General features: G+C 46.0%; 1 protein-coding gene across 2 annotated transcripts in view; it reads left to right on the top strand.

Moving 5' to 3' along the window:
• The window catches only part of PAH (phenylalanine hydroxylase), a 219,365-nt gene that overhangs the window by 70,555 nt on the left and 127,213 nt on the right, over nt 1-21,597 (top strand). The window lies entirely within an intron of this gene.

Genomic DNA, 21,597 nt, shown 5'->3' with positions numbered 1-21,597 from the left:
AATTGCTTATCAACCAGCTATGTATTTCACATAGATAAACACAGTTTTTAAACTCATCTGGGTGCATGCGGCATTTTGTACATTCCAGTCATATTATACCCATCCTTTAGTTACTCTTACTAGTGATGATAAGGAATCCATACAGGCCTTGCCTTTCAGATATGTATGTTTCAGTGCTAAATGAGTGGGGTATTTTCATTAACTCCTTTCATACTGCTGCGATGTATACAAGTGCACGTGATCCATGTTCTTTTCAGTATAGTTGGAGCTTCAAACTAGCAAACAAATTCTATAAAACAAGTAAATCGACCAGCGGTCTGTTAGGGGTTGATGAAGTGGTGTAGCTTCATTTACTCCAGCTTGTCCTTTCTTTTGAACAACCTTGCCATCTTCATGAACTCCCTAATATTTGCAATATTAAAATCAAGGTGATAAAAACGTACACAAAGGGGTATATTCAGAAGAACGTGTTCTAAACATCACCAAAGAATGCTAATGCAACTTTACACATCACAGCCTATCGCGGGAAAATAACCCTGTGTCAACGTGGAATTCACAAAAAGGCGGTACCATGCGATAGTCTGCCGAAACCACAGCCAATGTCCGCGATACAACCACCTCGACGGAGATAAAAACACAAACCTCAACGCAAAAAAAGACGCGATGTGCCCAAGCGCAATAAGAAAACAGTGACAACCAGCGAGAGGCCAGCAATACCCACGCATAATGCGGGAAAAAGCACAAGAACAGCATACGGACAATGCCACTAAAAAACTACATCAACTGTAGAGTACCACGGATGCACCCTGACTGACTACAGAGGACAACATGAATCCCACAATCCCCACGGAGGAACACCCAGGAATACAGGGCCCGTGGAAGGGCAATGAGAAGAGGAAGAGGAAGACAGGGTACAGTCACCAGGAAAACCCGATCATCGCCACGGATGTGCCAGAACACCACCACCAACTGTACGTCACCTCCAACGTGTCATTGGCAACAAAGAGGCAAAGATGGCACACCACCTCAGACCATGTGAATGCCGTCGCATTGGTAGAGGAGGACAATGGAAGAGCACAAGAGGCTCTTGACTGATGTGAATGGCAAAACCAAGCAGAAACTCGCTGCCAACACGAAAGCAGCAATGCACCCCGGAGGAGGGGGGACAGCAGAACACCAGGAGCTGAATGACATGGAGAAGATGGTGGCCACAGTCACCAGTCGGGAAATGGTGACAGGAGTCGGGGATCCTGACACTGTCTAACATAACCCGACACCACATCAACAGGGTGTGCACCAACCAGGGAGTAGATGGACGGCGGGAGTTGGGCACAATGGCACACATGCACAATTAAGCAAAGCACACTGCACACCCACAAAGACTCAGGATCATGTCCCTGACCCCACGGGAACACTTTAGCACACACACAAACACCAAGTAGTTCCACGTACACCATGTGCCCAAAGGGGCACCCACCCAACACATCACCAAGCACAGAACCAACACATGCACACGTGCGAAACTCAGCAAACATGCATATACGTCAGCCACACTGACAATGCAAGAGACACCACATGACGAGTAGCTTGGCTGCAGTCCAATCACCATGACAATGTACACGGCACAACACTGAGGTGGCTGAGTGCGGACCATAACCGGAAAGGAGCAGGCCACACTTGGACACAACCACCTATACAAACAACTCCTGACGTCAACGACACATCTGCGGACAAACCATGCCCAAGAGTCACAACTCGACAAAGAGCACAAGTTACCCAAGTCTGCAACATCTCAGCACCGTGGAAGCACAGAACTGACAGGCACACCGCATGAAAGGGACCAGTGGGAGACAAATCAGAGCTGCAGGAGCTAATCACCCACCGTGCAGCATACGCACATAAGTATAAGTGCACCTCGACATTGACAACATCCCAGTACAAAGAACAACACCTCCACAACAGAACACAGGACACAACTGGTGCCGCAAATGTGCACAACATGGCAAATCACATCTGGCACAGCAGGAAACTGTGACATGACAATGTACAAGTACAAAAGAATCAAGAGAGAGTGGACCACTTGTCCTGTGTAGCCAGGGTCTTTTCATTAGTTGGTTCCTTCATAAAAGAACCCTCATAACTATACACAGGTACGATGGCAGCATGAACTGGGTTACCGCTCATGTGTAATAGTGCAGCATCATCATTGGGTCTTTTTTTGGATGTATGCTGACCTCCACCCGGAGGAAGACCTTCTGGTTAGACAGTAGCGTCCAGACATGAAGGATGAGGAAGGTGTGAGAAGGTTCGTATCAGGTGAGTTAAAAGCCTCTTAATCAATGCTTCATTTGTGACTTTATTCTGAGAATCTTGATCAGAGAGTGATAAAAAAGTTCAAGTGCGGGGTAAGATCGAGTTACTGGTCTACCGTACTTTTCAAGATGTAAGGGTCAACATGTTTCAGCCTTGTGTAATATTCTAAAGGCTTTCATCAGGACCGTTTCAGAAAGGAGGCGCATTAAGGCTCCTTAATGTGAAGAATTTCTCCACTGTGCAGCATACGCACATAAGTATAAGTGCACCTCGACATTGACAACATCCCAGTACAAAGAACAACACCTCCACAACAGAACACAGGACACAACTGGTGCCGCAAATGTGCACAACATGGCAAATCACATCTGGCACAGCAGGAAACTGTGACATGACAATGTACAAGTACAACCTGTAACCTGCAAATATGTTTTATTCACACATGCTGTGCTTTTGGACATTTTGTACTGTCCCATGATTGCCAGGGACAGCCACAATGTGACGTGCTCATGAGAAGAAATTGTCACTGATGGTCTTCCTACGGGCCAGATTGCCGCAGCTGCAGTGGGATGTGGGCCACCTGCCACATCGTCACCATCATCGTCCGGTACATCTGGAACTGGGATCCATGGAGCATTGGTGCATACACAGATGTTGTGCAACACACAACATGCAATGATCATCTTGCACACGATGTCCGGGCTGTACAGGAGCTTCCCATCTGTGCAGTCCAGGCACCTGAAACGTGACTTCAACACGCCAAATGTGCGTTCAGCAATGCCCCTGGTGCGTATGTGGGCCGCATCGTACTGCCTCTGGGTGGGTGTGTTCGGGTCTCGGAGGGGTGTCATCATCCAAGGGAGCGGAGTGCATATCCTTGATCACAGTGCAGGGAGAAAAGAGTCAATACTTGTTTCGGCAGGATGTGATGGCAGGCCCACTAATCCAGTGATTCCTGTGCTGGCTGTGTGTGGGGTGAGTGTAAGCCAGCCCTCAGGGAGTAGCTGATGCTGGCAACAACTCCAACAGTCATCAGGCACTCAGAAATGCAATGTCAGAGCAACAAGGGGGGGGTGACTTGAGTCGCGCAGGGTTAGTGGCCCCGGATGCACACTGGCCGACACGGGCCCACCACCACGGGCCGCTGACTTGCAGGAGACTAGGATAGGGTCATGAGGGCAGAGCAGGGTCTCGTATGTGTCATAGGTGGCTTCCGCGGAGTGTCTCGGGGGAAAATGGGAGACCTACCCCCAGGGCATGATGCAGAGGGCACATGCCAGCTGTGTGGCAACATGGGCGATTTGAATGCCACAGACTCATGCCAGACACCAAATCCGTACCTGCCCGTTGCTGATGACAACTTCCAGGCCACAGGCTCAGACACCAACGATGTTCCGCCGGAGGCTGACGGTCACTCACGGCGCACAGGGTTAGTGGCACCAGTGCTGTTAGGGGATGCCGTCTGCGATGAGGTGTGTCCAATGGTGTGGACTCCTCTACATCTTACCCAAGACACAGTCCCACATATGTGACCTACTGGACCGCAGCGTAGGCCTGAGCCCTCATCCACGTGTCGCTGGCTTGCGTTGAACTGGGTTAGTGGCACCACGCGTCGCTGGCTTGCGTTGAACAGGGTTAGTGGCACCACGTGCCGCTGGCTTGCGTTGAACAGGGTTAATGGCACCACGTGTCACAGGCCTGCAATATGAAATTATGCCTCACTGATCGAAAGGGAGTCTGGTGCTGTGGCCGCTGCCACGGACTTGGGGTCACTGCCATTCAGGACTGAGGACACAGTTCCACATGTGAGACCTACTGGGCTGAAGGGGATGCCGGTGGAGTATGTCAATGAGAAAGGAGTAATGTGGGCCAGCGTCGAGAGGGCCAGCGATGGTCTGCGTAGGCTGCAGAGGTCATGGGACTGGTGCTTGGAGCTTGCACCAGCACATAGTGGGTCCTCTTTGACACACAACGGTGTCGACAGGTGACCAGTGTGGCGTTGAAGCACTGGGGCGGGCAGGCCTTGTCTGAGTTTCAGCATCCTGGGTTGCAGCAGGCGCACAGGGTCGCAGGCCCCGTTCCTCACGGCGTCAGCCTCGTGGCGGACTGCGAGGCACCGCCCTGTCAGTGACGTTGGCCTTTCCGGGAGAGGACCACACTCTGCGCCACAGGGTTTTTGTCCACACCCCTGCGCAGCCCTTGCGTACTCAGGGCCAACCCACTATGCTCAGGCACACAGGGGGGGATGCAGCGAGCGACATTTCCGCTATCTAACCCACGGCCTGGGGTGACATGGTTGCATCCACTGTTCACTACTCTCCAGTCACCAGCAGTTGTGATCTGCATGGACATATCTGTGGTTTGCATTCCCATGTCTGTCCTGCACATCCACGCCTCACTTGTCATTGTGTACATTCCCATTCACGGCTCACTTGCATCGTTCGCACATGGCTGCATTCCGCAGTGCCACACGTTCAGCTGTTGTGTAGGTGCAGTGCTATGATATAGCTGTATTGTGTGCAGGGGTAGCCCAGGATCACCATGGAGTAGTATTGTTATGTCTGGTAGGTGGTCATGTTGATTGACATGTTGTATGTGGTTTGGTCAAGTGTGCATTCCCACATTTGTGCGTTGTGTGATGGTGGCTTTGAGGTGTGTGGTGTGTTGATATGACACTTACCAACGAGCAGTCTAGTTCCATATGTGCCATCCTGGAAGCGCTGGTTGATGAGGGACTGTCAGAAGATGTAGGATTCGTGCACACTGCCAGGGTAGTTTGCAACGCCATTGGTGAACATTCCCCGGTGGTCCACTATTGCCTGCACGTTGATGGAATGCATGTGCTTTCTGTTGCGGGAGTGGTGTGCAGTATCCGCAGGGGGCGCAGGTGGGACATGTGTCCAGTCTATTGCCCCCAACACTGCCGGGAATCTAGCTATGGCGTAGAAGCCTTGCTTGGTCTCCTGCTGTTCCTGTGCAGTGTGGGGGAAGTGAAGGTACTGGGGTATGAGCTGATGATGGCATCCAGGACAGGTGGGATGAACTTTGATAGGGCTGGCTGGGAGTCCCCTCCGACTCTGGCAGTTGTTGGTTGGAAGGTACCAGAGGCCAACAGGTGCAGCACAGCCAGCAGCTTTGTCTGCGGACGTATGTTGGTTGTCCGCTGTGTTGGGAGCGTCAACCTGTCGGCGATGTGTGTCATGATGTGAATGATGGTGGGCCTTTTAAACCTGTAGTGGGCAATGACTTCCTCGGGCGTTATGTCTGTGAGAGTGGTGCGATTTCGGTAGGTCCACTGTTTTACTCTGCGCTGCCTCTGTGGTGGTCCGGGGGGACGCGGGTCCGGGTCTGGGTCCTGGGGGTGGTGGCGGTGGGTGTTGGGGCCCTGTTGGGGCTCCGAGCTGCATGATGATTAGCTCCATGGCGTTGTTTGTTCTTCGGGTGTGGCTATGTGCGGGGCTCTGTTGCCTACTGCAGGTAGTCGTCTGGCTTTACACCTGAAGGAGGCAGATGTTAAATACCTGCTGCTACCGCGGCTTATCGCGTGGTTTTGACTTGCATCGCGGATCTGGCAGTTCGTTGTGAATGTGGTGTTGTGGTTTTTTCGTGTGTTTTTGCACGGCAACGCCTACTCTGGATCTCATTAGGGTTAGTTGGTGGTGTCCACCGTGGAGATACATTTCAGGGCAGTTATCACGGGAATACTGGCATTTTGTCTGCAGGTTGCACCAGCTTGTGAATGGGGTGTTAAATCTATCTCCACTTTTGATGCCTTAAGGTGGAGACAAATCAGAGATAAGTCCTTGTGAATATCCCCCAAAGTGTTTTATTTTGCTGAAAAGGTTTCAGGCAAAAACGTTTGAGATTTGAAAAAATACTCTCCCTAGCTGAAGTTGAGCAAAGTGTACTAACTTTCAGTCAATATTGTGAAGTGCAAAAGTTGTTCACTTCACCTAGTTATGTCAACAGAATTAAAACTTTGCTTCCTTCCTAATAGTTTTTTTGTGGGGGGGTCAGTGGGAGAAGTGGGGGCAGTGGGGGTCGGTGGGTGTTTCGGTTACTTATTTACTCATACATTGTCGCAACATTTCTGACAAGTTGTGAAATACAGTATGGATTGCTGTTCTAAAGGGTCTTTTTGGGGCTAATAGAATACAAAAGGTCCAGAACTTCCACAAACATCTATTAATTCTAGACCTACATGTTTAGTCTGAAAAGGAGAGAATATTGAGATATATTGGCTGTTTGGGGAACTAAGGGTTAAATATGGAAAATATATATGATTAGAAAATTATTAGTGCGTAGTGAGTAGCTGAATGACAGAAGATGTATTCTTGAAGCTAAACATGCAAAGTTTCACAACATTACTAGGGGTGGGCGGAATTTGCGAAATTCACTTTCGCAAATTTTCGCGAAAATGTTAAAAATCTCCGCAAACACGCGGAAATATCGCGAAGATGCGGAAGTATTTTTCCCTCCCGTTCGCGGTATTTTCTGCGTGGCCGCGGCTCGCCAACTTACCCATGCGGTTGCTCACGGGCGTGGCCATCTTGTTTTCACTTGTCTCGCGGTGCATGATCGCGAGAAGAAAGACGTGATCGCGCGACGAATGACATTACTGCGGGCGCGAACTGTCGCGAGACAGTGCAAATGGCTACCAACAATCCAACATCTCGTGGAGAACGCGACCGGATCGGGAAAACTTGTCGGCAAACGCGGGGATTCAGGTAAGGCGATCGCGCGCACGCGAGAATGTATTATTTTACAGCGCGAGCAAGCAAAAAATTTCCGGTAAAATGCGGATTGTGGAAATTTTGACATTTTCGCGCTCTCCGCGGAACGCGAAAATGTCAAATTATCGCAATTTCCACGAGCGGAACGGAATTTTAGCCCAGGCCTAAACATTACTAGAATACAAAATCTTGTGCGCAACAAAACCAAGATGGTCTGAATATCTCACAAGAAACATCTGTCAACCTGAAATATATGAAAACATTTGTTACGTGGCGGTAAACTGTTTAGATCGCATTGATAGCTTTCCCTTTGTGTTTATTTTATGCGCTGGATCTAATAAAACGATCTAATCTATGACACTGAGCAGTGTCTGGCAGAAGTCAACCTTACCTACCCTACCATTGAACTGCTACATGTGGTCCTTCTCGCAGTTTCCAGATGTATGTTTATGAGAGCCAAATGTAAACCAATCTAATATTATCAAATACATTAGCCCTGCCCAAGATGAGATGACAGCCTGGATTATCACTCTGCATGTCTCAGCACTCCAAATTTATTGCCTATTATCACCCACTGTTTCAAATATATCTACATATATGAAATATATAAATAATGTAATCGTGTATCATAGACCTCTAGATGGTTTAAGACTGACCAAAGTGAACTTTACGGGCAAATGTATAATAAAAGAAAATACTCTGTAAAAAAAAAAACTTGCTTTCAGATTGTGTCTGATGACGTTAGTTGTGGGATGTATTTAAACCATTTATACATGTATCATTTTCAAGATATACACCAGGGGCCGCATTATACATGCAGCGCATTTTTCTTCATTGCGCTGGGTGCACCTTTTAACAGGTGCACCCAGCGCAATGAAGGAAAATGTGCTGTATTATGATGAATATTTCAAAGAACAAGAGCGACCCATACGTCCTTGTAAGCTGGGTAAGCACTACTGCTAAAGAAACAATGTTCACAAAGAACTAATTTATCTAAACAATTCTAAATATGCAAAATAAAATGATTTGCTCAGACTTAATCTGAATCGCACTATTGATATCAAATACGACCTCTAGAGTCGGTCACGGTACACTTTACCTTAAATTGTGTCTAAAGAAGACCATCACAGCAGTTAGTCAACTTGTACTTACTTCAGCCGAAGTAGGTGACATTTATTTTTGCATTTACATGCATTTCAGGCATACTAAACTCGAATTTCTACCATGTTCCCTGAGTCAGTTAGGATTATAAGATGTAATAATCAAACTGCCCATTCTGGCCTATGGGGAACAGGTAGCCTTGCAATAATAAAAAGCGAAAATGGCTGTAATTAACTATTAGGACATGCCACACACACCAGGGCTTGTCCTACCTTATCCTTACAATGCACCCTGCCCTTGGACCTACCATAGGGGTGTCTGATATGAAGAAAAGGGAAGGTTTAAGGACTGGCAAGTGGGTGCACTTGCCCAGTCAGCATGGCAGTACCAGACTGCACACAGGCTCTGCATTGGCAGACCTGAGACACACTTTTACAGGCTGCTTCTGTGGGTGGCACAACCAGTACTGCAAGCCCACCGGCAGCATTTGGATTACCAGCCCTGTGCACTCCTGGTGCACTGTACTATGGTCTAACAGGTAAACCAAACCAGCCAATCATGGAATCACTAATCCACACATCAATTTACAATTGGTAGAGCATATGCACTTTAGCACTGATCAGCAGTGGTAAAGTGCCCAGAGTCATAAAACCAACAAAAACAGGTCAGAAAAAATACAGGAGGAAGGCAAAAAGTTCTGGGATGACCCTGCAAAAAGGGCCAAGTTCAACAGGCCCCAAAGCTGTCATTCAAAGAGCTCTCCTTAGCCTCTGGAAACTTCTTATGAGTCCCAGGGAAGTCTGAGGTTACAGGGTTAAGATTGAATGAATCAGAGCCAGTATCCTTTGGTGTTGGGGGGCTTAACACTACTATTAAACACAAAACTCACACCAAGTACAACCCAATAGCATTTGTCTCTCAGGGTAGCAACGTTGAGCAGCCTAAGGCTTACTCAGGGAGGTTGTGTGGGGTTAGAGACTCAGCCATCAACAAGTTAAACAACACAAGTTTATAATTGTGCAGGTGTTAGAAATGAGGTCTTTAGTTGGCAGTGTTTGCACCCTGTCAAGTAAGGACACTCAATCTAGTCAGGGTAAGGGGATTGATTACACAGCTAAGATAACCCCTGCTCACCCCCTTGGTAGCTTGGCACAAGCAGTCAGGCTTATCTCAAAGGCAATGTGCTAAGCATTTGTACATGCACACACAGTAACACAGTGAAAACACTGCAAAATTAGTCCACACCAGTTTAGGAAAATAGTCAATATTTATCTGAATAAAACAAGACCAAAACACCAAAGAGCCAACATACACAAGTAAAAACATCACTCTTCAAAGGTTCAATAAGTCTTACTCCAGAGGACTCAATGGATGCAGGTGTTTTAGTTTAAAGCACCTGGGATTTATCATAAACAAAGACGATTCGGTCGGCAGGGGAGGTGAGACACCAAAAAACACAGTAATGCGTTGGTTCCTTACTACACAGAGGAGGTGATGTATCAATTCCTTACTAACAGAGGTGGTGGTGCGTCGGTTCCTTACTGCTTGACAGACGAGGTGATGCGTTGATTTCTTGATGACAGGGGAGGTGCTGCGTCGATTCTTTGCTGACAGGGGAGGTGATGCGTTGAGTCCTGTCTGGTAGGGGACGTGAGGCGTCGGGGTTCGGACACACAGCCTCGATTCCTTACTGCAGTGGGGTGTTGATAAAAAATCAGCACCCAGGGACGATGCGTTGAAAATATGGACATGCTTCTGTCAATGCAGCCTCAGCAAAGCAGGCGATGTGTCGTTTCCACTGCCGCAAACAGGGGATGGGTTAGAGCCGGGGCGGGTGCCACAGACGTCGGTTACACGGGGCTCAGGACTCAGCTGTGGCGATTTTTCTGGTGCACTGCAATTGCAAGCTTCCCCCTGCGGTGAAGCCATGGGCAATGCACTTATCGGGACCCATGCTTCGGGGCAGGCAGTGGCGATGCATCAATCTTAGGCCGTAGTGCATCAATAAAACAGGCACTGGGAGTCGAAGCATGGATTTTCTTCTTAGATCACCGGATTCTCGGCAGAAGAGCCCAGGCACTGGTAGGTGAAGTATTTCATGGCCCTTAGACTTTTTAACAGGAGGTAAGCACACACAACACCTTGGAGAGCCTTGGAAAGCAGGATACAGAAATCTAAGTACAGTCTTTTCACTTCCAGGACAGAAGTAGCTAGCAGCAGGCCAATTCAGCAAAGAAAACAGCAAAGTGGCAGTCCCTCTTGACAGCTTCTCTGGCAAAATGTCACCAGTACAGAAGTGTTCTGATTTGAGAATGTCAGAGGTCCAATTCTTATACCTCTCTCTGCGTTTGAAGTAGGCAAACTTCAAAGGAAAGTGTTTGTAGTGCAAAAGACCCTGTCTTCCCCAGACCTGGCTCCAGAAACACTACGGATGGTGGAGGCAGCTTTGTGTGAGGACAATTGAATATAATGGGAAACCCAATCTACCCTTGAGGGCTTGGGCAAATCAAATGAACGGGTAAAAGGCGCCTTCAAGGGATTTATTTGAAATACTCTATTCTATTGCTTTTGATATATATTTTTAACTGCAAGAATTATTGATAAACTCGCCAGAGAGATATTATTCAAATGTATTTTAACTAAGAAATATTTTTGTTCCTTGTGAGGACATAAGAACCAATGAACCAATCACAAAACAATAAATATTCAAAACACGGGTATATATAGAAAAAGGTTTTATCTTTTGAAATTTATCAAGGGTACTACACAGTTATACAAACAATGTAACAAGAGGAAAATAAATACAATTGTATAATCCTTCAATGTCACTATTGTAAACACTTCTTCTCATGGTACATTATTTTCCAGAAGCGAGTGTGAATGTCGACGTTTCAGTCTCTATGCATTTGTCCATGAGTCCATCTTCAGGACTATCATAAATTTAACAGTTGACCCCTGAATGGTGTTTCCAAAGTTTTGTAGCGCAGCAAAAATTCCAACTGCAGACTGCCGAATTTTCACTGCCCTACAAAACTTAACAGAATAACCTTCTTCAATTGAGAAGTTGCTGGGGACTGGAAATTTAATTACACCACCCAAAAAGCACCAGAGTTCACTTACCTGTATCTTTTGACGATTATTCACCTTAAACAAGAGCTACAGAACGATGATCGATTTGACATATACGTATCAATTGTATTCTATAATTCTTGAATCTTTGGAAACACCATTCAGGGGTCAACTGTTAAATTTATGATAGCCCTGAAGATGGTCTCATGGACAAATGCATAGAGACTGAAACGTCGACAATCACACTCTCTTCTGGAAAATAATGTACAATGAGAAGAAGTGTTTACAATAGTGACATTGAAGGATTATACAATTGTATTTATTTTCCTCTTGTTACATTGTTTGTATAACTGTGTAGTACCCTTGATAAATTTCAAAAGATAAAACCTTTTTCTATATATACCCGTGTTTTGAATATTTATTGTTTTGTGATTGGTTCATTGGTTCTTATGTCCTCACAAGGAACAAAAATATTTCTTAGTTAAAATACATTTGAATAATATCTCTCTGGTGAGTTTATCAATAAGTCTTGCAGTTAAAAATATATATTAAAAGCAATAGAATAGAGTATTTCAAATAAATCCCTTGAAGGCGCCTTTTACCCAGTCATTTGTGTGAGGACAGGCATAGCTCTATTTAGGTGTCAGTGACAACTCCTCCCACCACTCTAGCTCAGGAAGATCCATCAGCCTAGTGATGACCCATCAGGATATGCAACGCACACCTCAGCTCCCTTTGTGTGACTGTCAAAAGTGAATGCACAAGAGCCCAACTATCATCCTAACCCAGACGTAGATTCTACAGACAGGTGGAGACACAGAATGGTTAAGCAAGAACATGCCTGCTTTCTAGAAGTGGCATTTTCAAACATGCAGTTTAAAAAACAACTTCACCAAAAAATGTTCTTTTAAATTGTGAGTTCAGAGACCCCAAACTCCAAATCTGCATCTGCTCTCAATGGGAAATTACACTTAAAAGATGTTTCAAGGCAATCCCAATGTTACCCTATGGAGGAGATAGTCCTTGCAATAGTGAAAATGGAATTAGAAGTATTTCACTATTAGGACTTGTAAAATACAACAGCACATGTCCTATATTTTAAATACATTGCACCCTGCCCAGTTGGCTGCCTTGAGACAACCTTAGGGGTGACTTACATGTAGCAAAAGGGAAGGTTTCGGCCCGACAAGTGGATGTACTTGCTAGGTCGAAATGGCAATTCAAAGCTGCACACACAGACACTGCAGTGGCAGGTCTGAGACATGTTTGCAAGGCTACTCATGTGGAAGGCACAATCAGTGCTACAGGCCTACTGGTAGCTTGATTTACATGCCCTGAGCACACCTGGTGCACTTTACTAGCGGCTTATTAGTACATCAAATATGCCAATCATGGATAAACCCATCACAAATACAATTTTTTTTTATAACCAACTTTATTGCAGGGTTTGTGGCAAAACCATTCATTATCACATACACGTAAAAATGAGCATATGGTTGAACACCAGGGCCTGGTAACAGCATGGCAGAGAAAACCAATTGCTTATATTGAAAGTCCATAATAGGAGCACCTTTTCCCCTATACCCATTCATGCTTATGCGGGCACCCGCGTGCAGTATAAATAGGCTTCTCCTGTTGTGCACACCAATCTACCCCCCCCCCGCACCAACACCGAATCATGGGTGGGGTGCCTGCAGTCTCTTTGTATGAGCTACCTCTGTCTTGGAAACCAAACAGGCGACCCCAAGGAAAATATGTTCAGCCCGTGCGACCCCCAGTTCTTCCACCAACCCCAGCAGCACATTATGGGAGATCAAGTCCAGAGAGCGTCCAAGAACCGCTGAGAGTTCTTGGCCCACCCCGGTAAAGAAGGGCCATAACGCTGGACAGTCCGATACAATATGAAAAAAGTCAGCTGCCAGAAGTACGGATCGCAAATCGCATACAAACAACCTGGGCGTTGGGTGACATTCGGTGCAGGCTGCGTGGGGTGAGATAAGTTGTGTGAAGATAATTTATTTGGATCATGTGCATACAGGAGGAGATCACCAATTCCTGGGGCACCATGCAGGCTTCCCTCCATCCATCATCATCAAGGTCACCAACCCATGATATCCACATCTTTCTGAGCCGGTTGAGGCAGTCTGGGGCATGGATAACTAGGGAATGGCAAATCAAAGAAATGGCTCTTTCCCCATGCGACCCAAAAAGATCTTAGCTTCAAAAGGGCTATATTCCGGAAGTGGGTGTCGGGGAGAAAGTGTGAACCCAAGGCATGTCACAGCTGAAGGAAGAATAAAAACTGCAAGTTGGCCAATGCGTATCGGTCCTTCATATCCTGAAAAGACATTAGATCCCCCCCTAGTATAGTTACCCCAAATAAGAAATATGAATTTGGTCCCATGGAGAAAAGCCCTCCAAAATAGAAAGTGGATGGAGCCATGTGCCCCGCCACAGAGGAGTCATCTCAGTCAGATGGCTGTCCCTGTGAGTAAGACGGAGGGCTGCTCTCCAGCAGGCAATAGAGACTTGCATGTGTAAGGGTAATGTTGGGGATAGACGAGTTTCATAAAGGAGGTCAACAAGACCATCACGACCCACCAGATGGAGTTCCAAGCAGAAGGTCGGATCATTCCAACCCCCAGTGAACCACGTATTAATCGGTACTAGGTGTGCTGCCAAATAGTAAAGGTATATATCTGACATTCCAAGCCTAACTTCAAAGAAGATCTGCACGTTGTTTGGAAAGCCACTCTCTGTCTACCACCTGCCCATGCAAAGTTTATAAACTTAGAAGTCAGTGAGTGTATATATTTGTGGGGAATGGGATAGGGATAATTTTACAGGATGTACAAATAGTAGGGGAAGACATACCATCTTAAGCAGGGTGATGCACCCCAAAGGATTGAGCGGGAGAGCTGCCCAATGATGCAAGTCTTGTTCAAGAGCCTGAGCAAGCCCCGAAAGCTAAGAGCCCAAGCCAGGTCAGGTAGGTGGGACATATGAATGCCCAAGGGCTTAAAGGAATTACACTGGGTGGGAATGTCCGGACAGCATAGCCCTCCCGCGTCTCCCCTCACCTCCACCAGATCAGATTTGCCCGCATTGATCTGAAGACTTGATGTATCACCATACAGACATCACAAATACAATATACACGGAGAGCATATGCACTTTAGCACTGGTTAGCAGTGGTAAAGTGCCCAGAGCCCAAAAGCCAACAAAAACAGGTCAGAAAAAGTAGGAGGAAGAAGGCAAAAAATTTTACTGGTAACCCTGCAAAAAGGGCCCGGTACAACAACAGACAATGGTTGTTCTTTGCAAAATAGTAAGTATTTTATCATAAACACACACAGTAATACAGTGCTTAAGATCCGGGCAGTAACAAACTGCACTGGCTAGTACTGCTTGATCTCATGATTATGAGGAAGGCAACCTATGCAGTTTCCAGAGGGCTGCCTCCTATAGTAGTCATGTGAAATGGTCTTGACCTGTACCTGGGGCCACTTTCAGGAAGGGTTTCATAGCAATAGAGTCTGTAGAAGGCTGCTGCCGAGGACGTCGGTCAATGAGTCTCAAGAATCCGTTCCCACTGGTATTAGTCTCTTCCCACCCCATTCCTAAGCTGTTCTGTATTTGCAAAGTCCTTAATCATTGTCCTCTTTACTGGTGCAGACTCCCCTGTGATCATTAGTTGGGTCACTTGGCTCAACGTGGTGTGCCCTGAATGGCTCACGATGTGCAAGGGGAAGTACCTAGGCTAGTCTGGTGCACAGTCAATTCCTACAGTACTAATGCAAAGTAAGAAGAGACAGCACCAGTCATGGAGGCTGCAGTGGATCTTTCGGCTTGGATTCTTCCTCAGGCCTAAACACAGACCCCACCACTCAAATAAGCTATGTGCTCTCCTATTGTCTTGGGGAGTATTTAGTGCTAGTCTATCATCCTGTTGGTTGAAATTGTTCCTGTTAGAAATGGGGATCTCTAGTTGGCAGCAGCTGGCGCCGAGGTCCAAATAGGGATCCTTCTTCCTAAGTCAGAGTAAGGGGGCCACACCCTTTGACAACCCCTGCTCAACCCTGTGGTAATGCTCTGGAATTCTCAACAGAGGCCTCACCTGCGAGTAGAATTCCCCTCAAATAGGAATCCGGGCAGCTGATGGGTGAAGTCTAATGTCCCTGAGACTTCAGCAGGAGGCAAGCTCAAATCAGGCCCATGGGTAGTTGCTTCAGCAAGATGGATGAAAGTTTCAAAGTACTTTCCCTCTAGTTACATGGACAGAGGTTCATCTTGACATTCAGAAGTAACACACCGTGTAGGGGTTTTAGCACAGATCTTTATACCCCAAAAGTCTTTGTTCTCAAAAAGTCACAAATCACTGAACCCACCCAGAACCAGTTTGGTGTCGCCCTGGAGCACTTTGTTTACAAGGCTGCATCCTGCCTTTCAGGAGGGGGTCTGCTATCAGACGCACAGTGGGAGGTGGAGCCATCATTCACCTTGCCAGGCACAGCCCTGCTCAGATGAAAGGGTCATCACTCCCCATACTCCAACTGTAGATCTCTCTATTCAATCCAGGTCGGGCTCAGCCTGCCCTGTCCCTCCAAAACCAGACAGCCAAGACACATAACAGCAGAGCACACTGGAAGGTTTAGGCAAGAACATACCCACTTTCGAAAAGTGGTATTTTCAACCACAGAATATGGAAATAATCTTCTCTACCACATGCACTTTCATATTCTGAGCTCAGGCATACCAAATTCGGCTTTCCTATCCGGTTCCTTGGGACAATTAGGATTATAGAAGGTAATGCAGTTAATTTACAATAGGGAGCATTCACGCTGTGGCACTGAATGGCAGTGGCACAGCGCCCAGAGCATCTAACACCAGCAAACACAGAGGAGACAAAAGCAAAAAATGGAAGGGAGACCCACGGCAATGGTGCCAGGTCTAACAGTTCCTATTTCTGTACTTTTGGTTTTTCTTTGCAGGACTCATGGGCTGCGGTCTGATATATAGTAATAAGTCACTGCTTGGCACGTTAGTTATTTTATGGAATTTGTAGCTCAATGGTTGCCATGCTTCCTCCAGCCCTCTGTGGCGTCACTTCATGATCTCTGGGACTAACGCTTGCAGATGTTGTGGAGGTCCTCCTCTGATGTGGCAGTGGGCATCTCCAGGTAATTACGCCTTGTCTCTTTCACCCCCCCTTCTTTTGAATAGCATCATCAATATGCAGGCACAAATTAAGTGTCCCTTCTGAGCAGTTGGTCAACCACCTGTTTCAAAACAAGGTCTAGCCAGCTCCTACAGGCAGCCTTAGGCAAAGCTCTCAGGTTTCTGGTCCCGAATCTGGCAAGGAGAGTTGGTGGTGGATACCTCAACCCTGGAGCACAGAAAGATTCTCAGTTGCTATTGGTGTGGATATCACAGTTTCCTTTGCACACTGGTTGGAAGTTTCTGTCCCATCTTTATACTAAAGTGCCAAACAGGAGTTGTGTATTACCAGAGTTCCGATCTGACACAGGCTCTGAGCAGCTCTACCATTTTTCTTTTTCCACTCAGACTGATATAGTCAAGGTCTTTGTTAGGAGGTGTAAGCAGGAAGGCTAGGTGCAGATGTGAGTCTCCAGGCAGGAGAACTCCGAATCAAAGTCACTGTAGCAAGTGGGGCTGAACACTTAACTACCCGTTAACGTTTGGGATGTAGCCCTTTATGAGAACAATGATATGGGAAAGATTGGGGTAATGCTCTAGCTTCAAAGAAAGGGTCCCTCTATTTCCTCTCCTTAACACTCAAAAATCTGACCCACTACAAATATCTTGCGGGGGATCTCAACTATTCAAATCTGCTGTCTGGGCTTCCTCCAATCCTCTATCTTAGGTACCACTTGAATGCAATCCCAGTGTTGCTATGGCCACCTGTGTCATGCATGCTCAATATACACATCCCCTAGACAAGCTACAAGCTGCATCCATGTCTCACATGGATGGGGGAAACCGACAATTCTATGGGGCTAGCAGACTAATTTGAAAAAGGTGTAACAGGTCAGTAGGCATCTCTCACCAACAGGTAAAAAGGCCTTCAGTACCACTATAAACAGTATTGCTGCCTCCACTGTTGGCCCTTTTCTGCCTGGCAAGCTGACATTAGTCACGCTCCGTAAAGATAGTGCGCATAGTGTGCCCCGCTCTGGGTCTCAAGCCATATCATAAAGTACCTCCAATGAACAGGCATGATCATTGTGAGTACTAATATAGAGGTCAAAAGGTGACAGCTTGCCATGGTGAATTGGAAAGCAGGGGTTCATGCTTCCCCAAGACAATAAGGGGACCATTCTCCAGCAGTGCTTGCTTTCATGAATGGCACAGTTCTCAAAAATAATCGAATTTAACCGAATTGTAAATGTGGCGTGTGTGCTACCTTGAACAGCCTTCTGCTTTTGCTGAATTTATATCAAATGTTTGTGAATATTTTAGATGATGGTATGTGTGTTGGAAACAACCATCTTTTGCATGGTATTCCCCCAAATCTTTGCCTTCACTACCCGATTTTCGGGTTGAAACAGTTTTGTTGGCTTTAGGACTCTGCACACTTTACTCCTGCTAACCAGTGGTTACGTGCTTGTGCTCTCCCCTTCCAAAACCTTATAAAATTTGCACATTCAATTTACTTATAAGTCCCTAGTAAATTGTACCACATGCGCACAGGGCCTGTAAATTAAATGCTACAAGTGGGCAGCAGCAATCATCGTGCTACCCACTAAAGTAGCACTGAAAAACATGTTCAGGCCTGCCAATTCAGGCTGAAGTACAGTTTTCAAACCACCATATCGATCTGGCAAAATAAACCTTTTGCCAGCCCCATACCTTCCTTATAAATACTTATATTTCATTCCTAAGGTAGGCCCTAAAGGTTCATAGGGCAGGGTGCATGGTATTTAAATAGTATGATATTTGTGCTTACGTTTTACATGTCTTGGTATTGAAACCCCTGCAAAGTCGTTTTTCACTGCATCAAGGCTAGCTCTCCCATTGACTGGGATTATATTTTAAAAGTGATAACTTCAGTTTGGGAAAAGCTAGAGAAATTCTTCCTTCACTCATATGAATTGCAATTTAAAAACTTTGTTAATGGTAAAGTTGGATTTAAAATTAATATACTGAAAATGTTAATTTTAGAAAGTTATCATTTTTCTGTTTATACCAAATGTGCCTTTCTGACAGTGTTCAGGATTATATGACAGTTAATGCCATTTCTGTGGTGAGATGTTTATTCCTTTGAGACAGAGGACAAAAGTGCCTTGGGTGTGGAGTAGGGTGTTCCTCTACTGAGCAAGACGGCCTAGGGGTTTGTACCCAGACCCTCCCTGAGCTTCAAACGCTAGCCTGAGGGCTGTACCCATGCCCCTTCTGACTTCTGAAGATTTCTGCCCTGTCACTGGCAGATGCTGCTCATACCTGAGCCTGCATGCTCTTTGTTTCACTGGTCAGGTTTGTTCCAGACCCAGAGGAAAGGGAAGAATTGACCAGAACTAGTTAGGTTTAGATAAAGGGGGTGTCCGCACTACAAAGTCTGGCAATGGGTATAAAAGTGACAACCACATAACCTCTCAGCAGAACTCTCCTGGACCTGAGAAGGTTCAGAAGGAGGACTGCCCTGTTTTCAGAAGAAACAAGCATTTGCATTGCAATCGGTCTCGCCTTTGGGACCTTATATGTATTTAACTATGCGGCACATTAGCCTGGATGCTGAAACATCTACTGTTCTTTAACATGGAGGGAAAGTAAGCACCAAACTGCGTGACACGCCAGGTATGGGAACACATGGAGAGAAATATTGCCTTTCAGTGGGAAATGGTATAGTCCAAAGCTCTGTTTTTAATAAAAAATCAGGGCCTTCGGTGGTCATATCATTGAAAATACAAGATTTGAAAAAAATAATATTGTCTACGGGTGCTCGTGGAAGACAATTTCTATGGACTGGAATCTAGAGAATTCTAAAGTGATTCTGGTATTTTACTGACCTCTGCTGGTCGTTTTCTATCAAGAAAGTTAAATAGAGGCAGTTGCCAGAAAAATTTAAAAAAGAAAGTCCCTTAGCAGAAAGCAATTCTGGTATTTTACTGACCTCTACTGGTCATTCTCTATCAAAACTGTTAAATAGAGGCAGTTGAACAAATAGGAAGCAATCCTGCTATTTTACTGACCTCTGCTGGTCATTTTCTATCAAGACAGTTAAATAGAGGCAGTTGAACAGAAAAAAATCCCTAAGCAGAAGCAGACAAGTCCTATGGCTGCACTCCAGACCCCACAAAGTACATACACATATAAGCATATACTAAAGTATACACACAAGAGGTCTCGAATGCTCGACCTAAAAAGATGGAACCTGCTTACCTTTAACTGACTCAGTTGGCTGACCTCCTGCTTCAGCTACTGGGACACCACAAGCTTCCAGAGGCCTTTCCTTCTTTCCAGCTGGTCAAAACCAACTAGCCTTGATCTGGGCCCTCATCTAGTCTGGCCTCTGTGGGAGCGAGTCAAGACCCCCAAGTGCTGTGCTCAAGGTCCTGGAATCTTGCAGTTAGAGTATATTTCTCCCTGCCTAATTGAAGGTTTCACTGGATTCAAATCAAAGCCAAAGCCCAGAGAGATATGCCATGCAATCCTGACTGAAAGCTTTACTGAATTTGATGCAAAGCAATGCAAATCCCCCAAATCTGCGCTGCCCCTTACTAATGGCTCCATCAGATCACATAGAACAACACAAATCTCTGCAGAGCCTCACTGCGCAGCTGAAAGCCTCATCGTATCCGACGACAAGCAATGCAGAGCTCCACAAAACATTGCACCCAGACCCTGCTCCTATGTTAGACAAAAATACCCTCAGTGGGATGAACTTGGTCCTGTGTATGGCCTGCACTCCATTGTGGTTGGTCTACAATTGTGACTTTGTTCTGTTCCTGCATGACCAGATACCAGCAGTTGGCAGTTCAGATCTCCAGTTCTACTGATTGGATTTTGTCGTTTTGGTTTCATTTTATTTAATAAAATAAACTCAATTTTTCTAAATTGGTTTGGGATTTCTTTTGTGTTTTCACTTTATTACTGTTTGAGTACTGCATGAATACTTTACACATTGCCTCTAAGTTAAGCCTGACTGCTTTTGTGCAAAGCTACCAGAGTTATGCACATGTTTATTTAGTGACTTTTTTGGTTCACCATAACAAAGATTGTGATTGTTATGTTTAATGGGATCTGACCCCCTTCAACCAATAATCCAATTTCTTACAGTGCAGAATGTAGAGTTGTACACTTTGGGCATGATTCCCAAAGGGCCCCCACACTCATGGTGGAGGCCATGCAGTCATGAGGAAGTCTCCGCATTCGGGGCGGAATTTTCGCTATGAGAATTCCCATTTCGGATATTTGTGCCCTGAATGCGGAGACTTCCCCATGACTGCTGGGCCTCTGCCTCGAGTGTGGGGGCTCTTGTGAATCAGACCCTCAGTGATTATGCTTACGGAGGGGCACCGGTGATGTGTAATTTATTTCGACTCGTTCACCTAAATGCTGAATTTTAAAAAAAACAATCTCAGTCTTCACAGGAGCCATGTTAAACTCAGACACTTCTATGATTGTTTGATGTGCAAACCCTGGCGGTTCCTGACAACAGAGAATTTGTTTCCATTGTAAAAGTGTCTTCACCTACGATGGAGAGCTAAGGCATTCTGTTGTCTACTCCACTGCTAAAGTTATTTCTCTTTTCAAAAAGCTTACATCAAAAACATTTTATTTTTGATTCTATAGTGTTTTTGTTATCAGATTTCACCCGCAACTTTATCTTCTATAGTCTCTGTTACAGTTACACACTCTATCAATCAATCAATCAATCAGGGAATTGTAAGCGCACTACTCACCCGTGAGGGTCTCAAGGCACTGAGGGGGGTGGGGAGGACTGCAGATTTGTTTAGCCAAAGAGCCAGGTCTTGAGGGTCTTCCTGAAGGTGTTCAGGGAGGGGGCGCATCTGATGTCTTCCGGTAGCTCATTCCAGTTCTTGGCTGCAATGTGAGAGAAGGATCTTCCGCCTGCTCTGGCTCTGTGGATGCGTGGGGTTTTGGCCAGTGCGGGGTTGGAAGATCGGAGGTTTCTTTTGGGTACGTGGAAGTTGATTCTGTTGTTGAGGTATTTTGGTCCGTTGTTGTGTAGGCATTTGTAGGAGTGAGTGAGGATTTTGAAAGTGACTATTTTCTTCACTGGGAGCCAGTGGAGATTTTGTAGGTGTTGACTGATGTTTTCGCATCGGGGGATGCCGAGGATGAGTCTGGCGGCGGTGTTCTGTATTGTCTGGAGTTTGCGGAGTAGGGACTTGTTGAT

The sequence above is a fragment of the Triturus cristatus genome, chromosome 4_1 (assembly GCF_964204655.1).
Source record: "Triturus cristatus chromosome 4_1, aTriCri1.1, whole genome shotgun sequence".
Classification (NCBI taxonomy): Eukaryota; Metazoa; Chordata; class Amphibia; order Caudata; family Salamandridae; genus Triturus; species Triturus cristatus.
The sequence above is the reverse complement of the archived record's forward strand: the minus strand, read 5'-3'. Positions and strand labels throughout refer to the sequence as shown.